Source organism: Panthera onca, chromosome B2 (genome assembly GCF_046562875.1).
Source record: "Panthera onca isolate mPanOnc1 chromosome B2, mPanOnc1 haplotype 2, whole genome shotgun sequence".
Lineage (NCBI taxonomy): Eukaryota > Metazoa > Chordata > Mammalia > Carnivora > Felidae > Panthera > Panthera onca.
The window spans coordinates 79640982-79656688 of NC_138343.1; the positions used below are offsets into that span (position 1 = coordinate 79640982).

Sequence of the window (15707 nt, forward strand, 5' to 3'; positions counted from 1 at the left end):
GACAAAGAGATAAATAAAGAGGCACATTTAGTAATGATAAATGAATCAATTCACCAACAAAATATACATATAAATTTGTGTGCATTTACTGATATAACTTCAGAATGCAAAAACAAAAGTAGACATAATTGAAGGAGAAACAGAAAAATTTACATTTATAGTGGGAGATTTTAATACATCTCTCTCAGAATTTATAAAACAGGTAGACCAAAAACATCCCAGTAAGAGCACATAAGATGAAAACATTTAGCAAACTTGGCATAATGGACATATATAGGACAATGAATGCAAAAACTATATAATAAACATTAATTTGAAGCACTCAGTGAACACTTACAAAAATTTACTATATACAGTGCCAAAGAGCAATTCTGACAACTTTTAAAGGGTTAGAATTTATATAAACTATGAACTCAATGAACGCTAGAAATTAATAACAAAAATATAGCTAGAAGATCTCCATACATTTGAAAATTAAGCAATATACTTCTGGAAAAACTGATGGGTCAGTGCAGACATCATAATGAAAATTTTAACAAAATGATTAAAAGGACTACACATCAAAACTCATGGAATGCAAGCTAAGTGTTTTTTACAGGAAAATGTATAACTTTAACTACCATCTCAGAAAAGAAGAAATGCTTAAATTCAATGAGCTAAGCACCCATCTTTATTTATTTATTTTTTTTAAGCATCCATCTTTAAAACTTAGGAAAAGAAAAGCAATTTAAGTAGATAAAAGGAAATAATAAAAGTAAAAACAGGAAGTATTGAAATAGAAAACAAACACACAATTGAAAGGATACTGTTAAAAGCCAAATATTGATTCTTTGAAAGGACTGGTAAAACTGATAAAATTCTAAAAAGATTGGTCTTGCAAAAAGGAAAGCAAAAATAGCCACTATCAGGAACGAAAAAGGCATCATTGTATATGCTACAAACATGAAAAAAATTAAAGAAGTTATTCTGAGCAACTTTTTGCCAATAACTTTTAAAATTTAGATGAGGGACTCCTGGGAGGCTCAGTCAGTTAAGTGTCCGACTCTTGATTCTTGATTTTAGCTCAGGTCATGATCTCATGGTCATGAGATTGAGCCCTGCATTGCATCAAGCTCCAAGCTGGACAAGGAGCCTGCTTAAGATTCTCTCTCCCCATCTCCCTCTGCCCTTCCTCCTTCCAAAAACAGACAGACAGGTAAGTAACTAACTAACATTAAATAAATAAATAAATAAATAAATAAATAAATAAATAAATAAATAAAATTTAGATGAAATTATCTAATCCCCAAGAATATACAATATACCGACCAACACTGATAAAAAGAGAAATACAAAAACCTGAAAAGTCCTTTAACTATTTTAAAAACGGAGTCTTTAAATTTTCCCACAAAGAAAATGATAGGTCCAGATGCCTTCACCAACAAATTCTAGCAAAGTTTTAGGAGGAAAGAGCACCAATCTTACATAAACTCTTCCAGAAAATATAAAAAGAATATTTAGAAAATCAAAATCCATGTGAAAAGATGTCAAGTTATTTTATGAAGTCAGAACAAGGACTGCACTAGATAGCAAAATTACCAGTCAGTGTCACTCGTGAACATAGAATCAAAGCTCCTAAACAATATAGTAACAGATCACATCCAGCTATATATTAAAAAAAAAAAAAAAAAAGAAAAGATAAATCACTTCTACATCAGGTTTATTCCAGGAATACAAGGTTGTTTTCACACTGGAAAATCAATCAAAGTCTTCCAACGTTGAATACTAGCAAGCTAAATAATTCACACTAACATTTCTACTGAAAACTAAAAAGCTGGACCAAATATAAAAATTTATTTCTGAAGACTTTGATACTAACAAAATAAACCTAGATGAGGATGTGAGAGGGAACCAGAGTCCCAAGGAGGGATGTTCAATGTTTGGATCCACTTCTCCTGGGGGCATCTGCTAGCTGAGGAAGGCAACTGAGAAGCTGAAGGATGCTTTTGATGGTTTCAGGAAGCTTTGGGGCCGGGATTAGAATCCAGGGCCCACCAAGCAGGCTGCTCCACCTTAGGATCCCCAAAAGTATACCTTAGCAGTGAAGGTAGATAGGCCCTTGCGGGATATGTAGCTCAGCTTCAAATCACATCAGTCCCTACTCTGTCAGTAGGTTGAAGTTATCTGGAGTGGTAGTGGCCTCAGGCAGCACAGAGTATTCGTGCTGCCAGGCACCTGGTATAAATAAACAGAAATCCACTCTGGAGGAAGATAACACCATCCCAGGTGTTATCTTCAATTATATCTATTAAAAATATCATAAATATAATATATAGTTCATAATAAAAATAACCAGGCACACAATAAGACATACACAATAACCAGCAGAAAAAAATAGAGAATAGGAACAAGGGGATTTAGATATTGAAATCACATCAACTTTAAAATATCTTAGTGTGGGGGCACCTGGGTGGCTCAGTTGTTTAAACATCCAACTTTGGCCTAGGTCATGACCTTGCCATTCCTGAGTTCAAGCCCTGCATCAGGCTCTATGCTGACAGCTCAGAGCCCGGAGTCTGCTTCAGATTCTGTGTCTCCCTCTCTCTCCCCGTCCCTCCCCCACTCTCTCTCTCTCTCTCTCTCTCTCACTCTCTCTCCCTCTCTCTCTCTCTCTTAAAAATAAATAAACTCTAAAAAAAATACAATTAAAAAATATCTTAGTATACTAAGTGAAATAGATTAAAAAATTAAGATTTGGAAATTCTTCTTAAAACTGTAAACTATAAAAATAGAATCAATCAATATAATCCTTCATATTAACAGAAAAAGCCTTTGCCAAAGTCAGTGCCCATTTATGATTTTTTTAAACATAGGAATAGAAGAGAACTTCCTGAATCTGAAAAGAGATAACTACCAAAAAATAGCTACAATAAATATCATATTTAATGGTAAAGTGTTGTAAGTTTTCCTTTAATATTGAGAATGGGATGAGAATATAAATGCCACTTCTATTCAATATTGTATGGAAAGGACTAGACAGCACAATAAGGCAAGAAATGAGAAAAAGTTATGAGGACTGTAAAAAAAAGAAACAAAAGTGCCATTATTTGTATAAGATTAGACATATAATTTTTTAAATTAGCAGATAAGTTATTAGAATTAATAAGAGACTTTAATAAGGATGTTGAATACAGAGTCAATATACAAAAGTCAAAGTTAGAAAAGGAAATTTGCAAAAGTGCCTTTAACAATTGCATCAAAAATACCTAGGAATAAGTACCTAGAGAAAAATCTAGCAAAATATCTGAATGTCCTCTATGAAGTAAACAATGAGATATAATAGAGAGAAATTAAAAGACATAAGTACATGGAAAAATAGATCATGGTCCTGGGTTGGAAGTTTCAATATTGTAAAAATATTAATTATCCCATATTGATCTACAGACTCAATGCAATTCTAATCTAGATCTCATTAGATTTTCCTATGGAACTTGACAAAATGCTTATCAGGAAATTCAAAGCAGCCTTTCTTGAAGAAAAACAGGGTGGGAGGATGTGCTTCAGCAGGTATCCTGATTTATTACAGAACCACAGTAAAGAGGAAGTAAAGAATTGGCATAAAAATGAACCAGTTGACAAAATGGAACAGAATGGAGAGTCCAGAAGTAGAAATACACATTTGAGGACATTGACTTATTATTTTTGTTTTTGAGAGAGAGAGAAAGAGAGCGCAAGTGGGGGAGAGAGGCAGAGGGAGAGAGAGAGAATCTCAAGCAGGCTCCACACTCAGTGCAGAGTCTGAAACAGGGCTCAGTCTCATGACCGTGAGATCATGATCTGAGCCGAAATCAAGAATTGCATGCTCAACTGACTGAGCCACGCAGGCGCCTGAGAACATTAATTTATTATAAAGATATCACTGCAGGTGATTGGAGAAGGAATATATCTTTAATAACCAATGCGGGGACAATTGGAAATACATATGCAAATCATGCAATATGCAAAATAACTCCAAGTGGATTATAGATCCAGATGTGAAAAGCAAAACAACAAAGCTCCAGAAGGTAATCAAGGGGAATATATTCTTATCTCAGGATAGCAATATACTTATCAAGACACAAAAACACTAACCATAAGAAAAGATCAATAGATTTACACTGAAATTAAGATTATCTGGCAAAACGAATATTTGGCATTAGAAGTCAGGATAATGGTTGCCCATGGTGGAAGGATAATTATAGGGAGAGGAGACTTCTGGAAATACTGTTTCTTGATCTAGATGCTCATTACAAGAAAATGTTCACTTTTAGATAATTCACTAAGCTGTACGCTTATGATCTGTGTACTTTTCTGTATATATGTTACAATCCAATAAAAAATTTTTCACTGAAGAAATCAAGAACTCCTGTTTATCAAAAACCACCACTGGCAAAAAGCTCGCATGCAGAATATATAAATAATTCTTAAGAGTCCCATTAAGAAAAAGTCAGACAACCCAATACAAAAACAGCCGAGACTTCAAACAAACATTTCAAAAAAGAGGAAATAAATCACAGACACACAAAATAGACATAACTCCATTTGAAACACAATGAGGTATTACTACTCAAACTAGTCAAATTGATCAGTGTCTCAACTTAAACCCCACCTTTCTTCTAGAAGGATTTCCCCAACCCCCTAATTGAGGTTGCCGGACCCCACCGTGTCCTGTTCTTTTCCTACCAGAACACTCATCCACCCCCCCCATCAACCACTGGGAAGGAGGGTTGTCTTTCTGCTTTGTCAGCCTCCAAACTCTGCACCCTCACCCCCACACATTAGAGTAGGGTGGGGCAGTGATCATATTAATAGATAACAAGACCTGAAGTCAATGGCATGAGGTTCCTCTGAAAGTGTAGAAGGAAGAAGAGGAAGGGAGGATGTTGCAGGTTCTGTGGTCCCACAGGTGGAGAAGAGAGGGGTCATTTGCCAGCCTGGATTAAGGAGGCAGGTCCCTGAGTCCCCCCACTCCTATCTTCCCCAACCAGTTTGTCAGTGGGTGGAGGAGCCTCTGCTATAGGAATGAATGATCAAAATCAGAAAGTGGAAGACAAGCCCGAGAAAGCCACCTTGCCCTCATGGGGGCCAGAAGAGAGAACAGGCTCTGGAGAGGATCAAGGCCCATTTCTCTGTTCCTCTGGTGCCCCACCTGGCCTTGCATTCCCTCCTCAGCCCTCCCTCGGTACCCTTCATGCCACCTTCCAGCTGCCCCTGACTGCTTTGTCATGTCTGTGATTTGTCACTCTCCACCAGAGCCCTCATGTGGAGATCATCTGTGCAAGGCAGGCAGGGGTAGTTATCCTGAGCTCATGGAGCCCCTAGGGACAGGTGCAAGCCTTCTGCGAACCTTCTGAAATTACATAAAAAGTAAGCATGCGTGTGTGTGTGTGTGCATGCACGCCCATGTAACAGAGATTATCATTATTCAGGGAAACAAACAGATTTTCAAAGGACTCTGTGATTCAAAAGAGTCAAAAAATAAACCTACTGTGGTAGCCAGGAGTTGGATTTTGGTCCCATCATCCACCAGCAGTGTGACCTTGGGCATACATAATTTCTCCGTGCCTCGGTTTCCTTATCTGTAAATAGGTGTAATTATATACCAGCTTCATACGGTTGTCATGAGGATTGAATGTGTTAATCCATGGAAAGCCCATGTAAGGGTTTGGCATATAAGATGTTCTATAATTAGTTATATGATCATTGCCATTATTATTGTGGCCTATCTCACTTACCCAGAGGGTAGAGCCTGAAACTTACTCATTGTATTTCCCTCAGCACTCACAGAACAGAGAGCCTGGCCTGAGGAGGGCTTAATACACGTTGGGGGAAGGAATGACTGCCAACCTCTTAGCCCTGGTTTCTAGTCACTGAGGGGCCACACTGTAGACCCAATTCTGCAAGGAAATCGCAGGTACCCATGGTGTTCTGCCTGCCACACCAGTGTCACTGCCCACTGACCCTGGACTCCAAACGGCCAAACTCGGGTCCTGGACTATCACCCAGCCCTAGCCATAGGTGAAGCGTGGCTTCACTCACCTTCAGCAATGTGAGCAGAAATAAACTGCTCCAGACTGTGCCACAGGACAAAATGGGGAAACCCAACAACAGAAAAATCTCTGTGGGCCACACTTGAAGAAGGGCTGGCAGTTATTAGCAACGCATGCTCCCAGGTACTAAGGAGTTAAAACTTGCCCCATTAAAGGGAGGGAAAAAACACATCAAGGGTTTGTCCAAAGAAACACTGTGGTCATTGAATTAATCCGGCTCATGTGGCAGTCTTTTTTAAATTAATTAATTTTTTAATTCCAGTGTAGTTAACATACCGTGTAATATTAGTTTCAGGTGTACAATATAGTGATTCCACATTTCCATACATGACTCAATGCTCATCATGATACGTGTACTCTTAATCCCCTTCACCTATTTCACCCATCCCCCACTCACCTCCCCTCTGGTAACCATCTCTTTGTTCTCTATAGTTAAGAGTCTGGGGTTTTTTTGTCTCTTTTTTCCATTTGTTTTTTTAATTCCATATCTGAGTAAAAGCATATGGCATTTGTCTTTCTCTGACTGATTTATTTCACTTAGCATTATACTCTCTAGTTCCATCCATGTTGTTGTAATTGGCAAAATTTCGTTCTTTTTTATGGCTGAATAATATTCCACTACATACACACACACACACACACACACACACACACACACACACACCACTTCTTTATCCATTCCTCTATTGGCGGACACTTGGGCTGCTTCCATAATTTGGTTATTGTAAATAATGCTGCAGTAAACATAGGGGTACATTTATCTTTTTGAATTAGTATTTTCACTTTCTTTGGGTAAACACCTAGTAGTGGAATTACCGGATCACATGGTAGTTCTATTTTTAATTTTTTGAAGAACCTCTATAGTATTTTCCACAGTTTACATTCCCACCAACTGTGCCTAAGGGTTCCTTTTCCTCCATATCCTCAACAACACCTGTTGTTTCTTCTGGTTTTGATTTTAGTCATTCTAACAGGTGTGAGGTAGTATCTCATTGTGGTTTTGATTTGCATTTCCCTGAGGATGAGTGACTTTGAGTATGTTTCCATGTGTCTGCAGGCCACCTGGATGTCTTCTTTGGAGAAATGTCTATGTCTTCTGTCATCTGGCAGTATCTTTTCAAAGATACTGTCTTTTCAAAGTCTTTTCAAAGCCTCTTTTTATAATGAAATCTCAGACTTGTAGTAAAATTAATTGAAACAAACAAACAAGACCTTAATGCTGGTCACTTCAGCATTCTTCTTCTTACTTTAGTATTTTATCTTATTCTTTTTAAACTTTTTTGGTTTATTTATTTTTGCGAGGGAGACAGTGTAAACGGGGGAGGGGGAGAGAGAGGGGGAGACACAGAATTGGAAGCAGGCTCCAGGCTCTGAGCTGTCAGCACAGAGCCTGACGTGGGGCTCAAACTCACAAACTGTGAGATCATGACCTGAGCCAAAGTCAGATGCTTTACCAACTGAGCCACCCAGGTGCCCCGTTACTTTGGTATTTTAGGTGTCACAGTCTTTCAGAGATCAATCAGCATTGCAGCTGACTCTCAATAAGACCTTCCAGTGTGCAGTGTTTCCTGGTTCACCACACCTTCCCTGACTGACTGGTTCATTCATTCCAACCCACACTGTCCGTGTCTCCCAGACCACACAGCTGGGAATGTGGAGATCAAGAAGGCACGGTTCCTTCCTCCAGGAGACTAAAATCCACTAAGAGGGACAATGAGCTCTGTGATAATAGGAGCAAAGCTCAATTAATTCTAACCAAAGGCACTGTAGAAAATTTCACAAAAGAGACAGCTTTTGATTAATTCTGAGGCACTGGAGAGAGTGTCACCATAGGGACAGCATTTGGGCTGGGCTTTGAGGCACTGGTTACTTCTAACAGGTAGCGAAGGGAAGAAGGACGTTTCAGGTTGCGTGTACAGTGTCAGGAGGTACAGGGGAGCAAGGTGGATAATTAACTCACACTTCTCAAATGTGGGGAAAAAAAGGCAGCTTTTTGACCTTTCTCGCAAAAAAGATCATGCGTCAAAGTGTGAAAATTTTTCAATTACCAACTAACAGCAGCTCAATCTAGTCCTGTTTCTAATTTCTTCTCACCTTAGTTGACCTTGCATCATGGAGGAGAAAAGGGCCCTTGCGTCCATGCTGGCTGGCCTCTGCCATGAAGTGCTTGGCCCAATCAACCCCTGGACTGGTGTTTGCCGAGATGCAACAGACTCCATGGTTCTTTTGGTAAATCCGTGGTCCTGCCTTTGGCCTCCAGTAGCAAAACTCTCCCACCTGGTGACCTCTGTGTCCAGATCTAAAGTCTGTGCTGGTCCTATAATAAACCCCGTATCCCCCTTGTCTTACAGAGGCTCCGTGTCCTTGTCTCAGGCTGCCAGTCTCTTGGGTGACTGTGGTAGAAAGCTGACCAGTGTGTTACACACCATGGTCACACTCACTGACAGCAAAGGAGGGTTCTCTTATGCCCAGTGGCTGCCAACACTTGTCATGATCCAACTTTCTAAGGTTTGCCAATCTGATGGGTATAAAATTCTTTCTCAGTGTTGTTTTAATTTCTATTTCTCCAATCACCAATATGTTTGAGCACCTTTAAACACTTGTAGCTTCAGAATTTCATCTTCTATGAATTGCTTGTCATCTGTTTTTCTACTGGATTTTATTTCTTCTCATCTGTTGTCAGATCTTGGTTTGCTAAGAATTCTTAGCATCAACAGGTGTTCTTCTTTATCAAGAGCTTTTCTGTATCTATTTAGATAATCCTGTGATTGCCAAAATTACAAAATGACATTTGTACATACGATTTGTGATAGTGAAATTCTGGAAACAACTCACATATTTTTCAATAAGACATTGATCAAATGAAGTATGGTAGATCCATACCATGGAATAATAAGTAACCATTAAAAAGATGAAGAAGTTCTTTGTGAACTAATAGGGAGAGATTCCCAAAATATATTGCTGAGTCAGAAAGAAAAATCAAGTGCAGAAGAGTATGTATAGCAACTAACAATTGTCCAAAAGATGGGGTGGGGAGAGACCATGTGCATATTTACTTGCATATGCATAAAAGAATTTGGAAGGACACGCAAAAGGTTTTCATAGACATCTGGAGCAACAGAAGGTTGACTCCCTGGCTCTGTGTGACCCAATCACATCTGAGGGAGGATTGCATCTGGAACCAGGAATACCCCTGTGAATAGCATAGAATAGCACCTCATTATTGAAGTGGGGTGGGGGTAGGGAGCACTTTGCGATGACACCATGTCAGGAGCTATCGAAGGACATGGGATATTGATCTTGCAAAATTTAAAAACATTGGACAGTCTTCAATGACTTGAAGGGTTTTCACATGGAAGAGATATTTTCTGAATGGCAGCATTATTGTGTCAGGCAAGGTCCTATGTATAGAAGCCTCGGAAAGACAGACTGGCACTTAAAATGATTTAAAAAAAAAAAAAAACTAAAACAAAAAACCACCTCTCTAATGGTCATACTGTTCCAAGAGGAACATGGTCACTTCATACACTGTATGATTCCCTCTATATGAAGCTCAAGAATGAGCAAAACTAATTCATGGAGATAGAAGGCAGCATAATGGTTACCCTAGGGAGACACCAGATGGGAGGAGATATGAGGCAGACTTCTGAGAAGCTGCGTAGTGTTTTCAAGGATAATTGTTTACACATGTAAAGATTCACCTTATATATATTTGTGATAGGCCCCCCAGAGTTGCTTATATCCTAATCCTCAGAGCTTGTGAATGTTAGGCACCATGGCAAAGGGGAATTTAGGTTCCAGATAGAATTAAGGTTTCTATTCAGCTGCACTTAAAATAGGGAGAGCAGCCTTAATTATCCAGATGAGCCCAATGTAGTCACAAGGATCCTTAAATGTAGAAGAAAGAGAAGAGGTCAGAGTGATGCAACATTTGAAGAACTTACCCAGCTGTTGCTGGCTTTAAAGACAGAAGAAAAAAGCCAGGAGCCAAGGAATCTGGGCAGCCAAGTCAGAAAGGGCAAGAAAACAGATTCTTTCTGAAACCTCCAGGAAGGAGCACAGCCCTGCTGACACCTTAATTTTAGCCAAGTGTGACCCATTTAGGACTTCTGAACAACAGAACTGTAAGATAATAAATCTGTGTGGTTTAAAAAATTTTTTTTTAATTTTTTAATGTTTATTTATTTTTGAGAGACAGAGACAGAGTGCAGGCAGGGAGGGACAGAGAGAGAGAGGGAGACAGAATCCAAAGCAGGCTCTTAGCTCTGAGCTGTCAGCACAGAGCCAGACATGGGGCTCTAACCCACGAACCGTGAGATCGTGACCTGAGCCAAAGTTGGACGCTCAACCGACTGAGCCACCCAGGTGCCCCTAAAAATTTTTTAATGTTTATTTTTAAGAGAGACAGAGACAGAACACGAGTGGGGGGAGGGGCAGAGAGAGAGGGAGACACAGAATCTGAAACAGGCTCCAGGCTCTAAGCTGTCAGCGCAGAGCCTGATACGGGGCTCGAACTCACTAACGGCAAAACCATGACCTGAGCCGAAGTCAGATACTTAACCGGCTGAGCCTCCCAGGTGTCCGAATCTGTGTTGTTTTAAGTCTCTAAATTTGTGGTAATTTGCTAAAGAACCTACAGAACACTACCACGATGCTTACCTCAAGAAAATATTTTTGTAGAGACCAAGAGAGTGTCCTAGTGGACGGGGGAGAATCTGGAATAGGCACAGCTGCCCCTGTGTAAACGATGAAGAACGTGTTCGTGGAACACCTCAGTAAGTACAGGGTTCCCCTTCCACCGCTGGCTCACCAAGGAAACAGCCTTGATCGCCTATTCTTTGTGAAAACAAGTTTGCCTGTGAGCAGCCTTGCCCTTTGCTGCAGGTCCTGTGCTTAACAATTTTGGGAAACCTCTCAGATATTCATCACTAAGAAAGGTTCAAAAGGCCTATGCAGGTGCTGAGTTGGCAGAGACCCCACGGAAGGAAGTGGCTACTGTGGACTGAATGTTTGTGTCCCCTCATGTCCCCAAATTCACATGTTGAAGCCTAGTTCCCCATGTGATGGTGTTAGGAGGTCGGGGCCTTTGGTAGGTGAGTAGTACATGAGGGTAGAATCTCCTCAAATAGGACCAGTGCCCTTGTAAGAAGAGACCAGAGAGCTTGCTTCTCTCTCCCTCAACCTCGTGAGGACACAGTGAAAAGGCCACACCTGGAAACCAGGAAGAGGACGCTCATCAGGAACCACATCGGACGGCACCCTGATCTCAGACTTCCAGTCTCCAGAACTGTGAGAAACAAATTTCTGTTCTTTAAGCCATCTGTGGTATTTTGTTAAAACAGGACTTTTGGTGTTAGGACTTTAGGATCTAGGCTGGACTCGATCAGGGCCTCTTCCTTCATGAGCCACATCAGCCTCACCGGGCACTTGTTAGCAATACAATTCTCAAGTGTTACCACAGGCGTTCTGAGCCAGAGGCTCTGTAGTGGGGCCTGGGAGGCTGGGTCTCCGTAAGCACTGCGGTGATGCGGATCCATTCTCAAGTTTGAGGACCGCTGCACGACTGACCTTTAAGGAGACTTCCAGAAGTGAGATTTTACAATTTCCCATGCCCTGGTGGCCACTTTCCTCTTGTTGTCAAACTCTTCTGCTACCCCATCTCCACTAGCTGTCTCCACCTCCTGCTTGTCTCCCCCGCCTTCACCTTCGGATGCTTGCTACCACCCCACACCCCACCCCTTGTTGAAACCCCTCCCTCTGCGGTGTCTGCAACAAAGCCCCTCCCACAAACAACTCTTCCCTGAAAGACTGACTCTCATCACCCTCCTGGGCCCTATCTCTGACTCAAACTCCAATAGCCTGATTGTAGATAAAGATTGAAAGAGGTCTCCACTGGATATCTAACAATTTCCTAAATTTAACATCCCCAAACAGACTTGTTACCGGGCCCAGCATCCTATCCTTTTGGAGCATGGTGACCTTGTTCGTCACTTGGGCTCATGTGGGGTCAAGTGAGGGAAGCAGTGAGATTGCCCCAAGCAGGACTGTAGAGAAGGGGCTGTGTCAGGGAGAGACCAGGAAGGGAAGATTAATTTCAGGGGAAGGAGTGAGTAGGAGCACAGTGTGGGTGGCAAGTTAGGGTTTGTGTTCCAGAAGGGAAGGGCCACGAGCACTAAGGAAGGATCAGAGGAGTCTCCTCCAAGGGCAGTAGCTCCCAGGAAAAAGGCTGCAGGAGCCCCACCCCAGAGAGCCAGCTGTGTCCCTCACTTCGCCCCCCCCCCCCAACCTCAGATGTAATTGGGAAGCACTAGCCCACCCAGCGTGGCAAAGCGGAGAGGCAGAGCCAGGGAGGTCCAAGGAGCACTCAAAAGGAGGCCTCAGATTCAAATAGAGCCATGACCTTGCTTTAAGCTGGCTCCATGGGTCTCACGATGGCCAGATGAGTAGCAGTTGAGGCCTTGGTGGCCAGACTCCTGCGGCTTGGAAGTCCAGGGTTGAATCCCTGCTAAGGATGAGGCCACAGAGTAAAGCACTTGGAGAGCTCATGGGGGCACTCATAGATCTGGGTGCCCCAAACACAGAGGGCATCTTCTATGGGGGTGGTTCTAAATTATTATCCCAGGTGAAAAGCACCAGAATTACCCTAGAAAGTTCCTTAGGAAGGCATCGCATTAGAGACAATGCAGCTAGAGAAGTAAGTAGGCAGTAACCTTGCAAGGTGACACAGAAATTGTGATATTGCGATATGAAAAGAAATATATATATTTGGTCTTTTTCTCTGGTTCCTAGCTCTTGAGACCCCTGTAATTTCCTGAATGATAGGGGTGAGAAGAGCATCTTTTTTGTTCATCACAAACCTCCACCAAACATTCTGAGTTTATGCTAATGAGGAGACTTTTGGTGGATGCCTACATAGCTTCAGGATGGGGGCTGCTTATCAGGGGAACCAACCTTGTGATTAGAGTGTTGGAAGTTCCAGCCCCACCCTCCAACCTCTGGGGAGAGACGGGCACTGGAGACTGAGGTAATCACCAATAGCCAATGATTTCATCAATTATGCCCATGGAATGGAACCTCTATAAAACCCTAAACAACAGGGTTTAGTGAGTTTCCAGGATAGCAAACACATCCACATGCAGGGAAGATGGCATACCCCAACTCCATGCGACAGAGGCCCCCGTGCTCAGGACTCTAGTTCTTATACTGCCTACCTCTTCATCTGGCTGATCGTCTGTGTCTTTTATAATCTACTTTATAATGAACCAGCAATAGTAAAGTATTCCCCTGAGCTCTATGAGCCATTATAGCAAACTACCAAGCCTACGGAGGGGGTGTGGGAACTCCTGATTTTGTAGCCAAGTCAGACAAGTGCAGGTGACTTGGGGACGACTTGCGTTTGGTGCCTGAAGTGGAGGGGCAGTCTTGTGAGGGAAAGAATGAATCTGTGCAGTTATTTCAAATCAGAAGGTCATATAGTTCAAAATAGCCGAGAGATGCCACATGTTAGAGGAGAGGAGTTAAAGTGGGTTCTGGATAGATGGATGAAGCAGGGCAACATGGAGCAGGGGCGTTGGGAACAGATGCTCATAGGCAGAAACAAGCACGGGTGTGCAGGGACAGAAAGCGTTCTAGCAGGGAAGAGTCCTCGTCAGGGGTAGCAGGGAGAAGACTGTGGAGGTCTTGGGACCCAGCAGGGAGAAGCAGGGGCTGCATTTCCTCTTGAAGAATATGGGGAGCCTGCAGTTTCTGAGGGAGCAGCACATGGAAGCGATGTTTCCAGGAGGTGAACCTGGCCGTGAGTGGGGTGGGAACCACGGTGTTGCTGTAAGCAGTACTTCCAAACTTCTCACCTTTGTTGCCCCCTAAAGTGAAAATTCTAGTGGAATTTAAGGTTTTAGTTAATTTTAACTTAAATAAAATACTAAGGAAAAAGACTTTGTCAGGGAGGACTGAGTTTTGGAGGGCCACAAACCACAATAACGTCTGAGACTTTTTTCACCTCCCAAGAGCATATTGAGAATGGGTGGTGTAAGGGGATGAGGGAGGGGAAGGAGGGGGCAGATCTGAGTGAGAGTTTAATGGGTGAATTGATTCAAGCTGGTTGACTTGGAGGAGAAGGAGGGCAAACCCAGCCCAGCTCAACACCTTCCAGCCTGAGTTGCCCAAGAAAAAGCAGACAGAAAATCGGCAGGCTCATGAAGTGAAGCTGGACACGTTGGGTTTGCAGTTACCTCAAGGAAACATATGAGCCAATGCTGCATACCTTCTCTGCTGAATTCAGCCCTTTGCTGTGTGGATTTAACACAGGAAGTGTTCTGTTCTAGAAACTGATATGGGGAAGGTGCTTTTGGCCCAGATGGTGTCCCAACCTGCCCCTGGTCAAAGGCTGGGTTCAGTCTTCGGGTCTCTCTGAGTCACTCAGTCTCAACCCACCCAGTGCTGACCTCGAGGTTTGCCCTTCTGGGCCCACTCTCCTCCCTGGTGCCAGGTGCCAGGAGGTGACGTCTATGGACAGCAACAACATTTGCGGGTCAACCTCTAGGCAAGAGCACAACCAGGGACCCATATGCCATATGTGTATCTGAAGGTTATAAATCAAGCAAAGATACTGCAAAATTACAGATAGCCTATCCTACCTCTTTGATAAATGCACCTTCACGACAATCCTGAAGGTTAAGTCCAACTTCAGAACTCTCAGACTCCTCAGAATTCTAGGCTGGCATGTGGCAGGGCAAGGAGAGCACACCTCAGCCCCTGAGCTGCTTTTCTTTTCCTACCCACAGTAGGATGATGACACTCCATCCCTCCTATACCTCCCCTGTATACAATTTGCATTAAATATCAACATTGTGCTAGTGGGAATGTAAAAAGTACAGCTGCTGTAGAAGAAAGTGTGGAGGTTCCTCAAAAAATTAAACTGAACTACCCTATGATCCAGCAATTCCACTTCTGAATATACCCCAAAGAATTAAAATCAGGATCTCAAACAGGTATCTGTACACCTATGTCCGTGGAAGCATAATTCATAATTTCCTAAGGGTGGAAACAACCCAATGTCCACTAACAGATGAATGGATAAACCAAACGTGATCTATGCATTCAGTGGAATATTATTAAAAAGGAAGGGAATGCTGATCTATGTTACAACATGGGTGAAGCTTGAGGACATTATGTTAAAAGAAATAAGCCAGATTGATGATGACTCCCTCCTCAAATGCATTCTTTTAAAGCTGCACAAACTTGAGTGAGAACTCACTACCGTCAGTCTCATCAGTGTTGGCAAGATGGCAGAATTCATACGGCGTCAAAGTTGTCCTGCAAGAGCTCTGGGGCCTAATGATGTCTAAAGAAAACATGAGACTCCCTCAGTCGCCCAAAGGACAGTGTTACAGCAATTAATCAAAAAGAAAAACCACAGGCCCTCTCCCTGCCTGCCATTCAATTTAAGCAGTCCTCAGTTTCCACAGAAGTAAATTTTCTACATGTGCCTTGTAGACCTCAAAGTACTGGGAAGGAAGCTCCCATTCGAAGGCAATTTATCTTAAGATACTGTAAACGATACTAATTTTTTGTCTTCTTGAAATATACAAATTGTGCTATAACAAAGATAAATAAGTAAATAAAAATAAAATAAGCCAG

The 15707-nt window shown here is 42.1% G+C and overlaps 1 protein-coding gene and 1 pseudogene across 1 annotated transcript in view; one reads left to right on the forward strand and one right to left on the reverse strand.

The window, feature by feature from the left end:
* Positions 1–15707, reverse strand: part of LOC132667370 (gamma-aminobutyric acid receptor subunit rho-2) — a 42312-nt gene that overhangs the window by 15765 nt on the left and 10840 nt on the right. The window lies entirely within an intron of this gene.
* Positions 15258–15345, forward strand: LOC132668121 (small nucleolar RNA SNORD116; annotated as a pseudogene).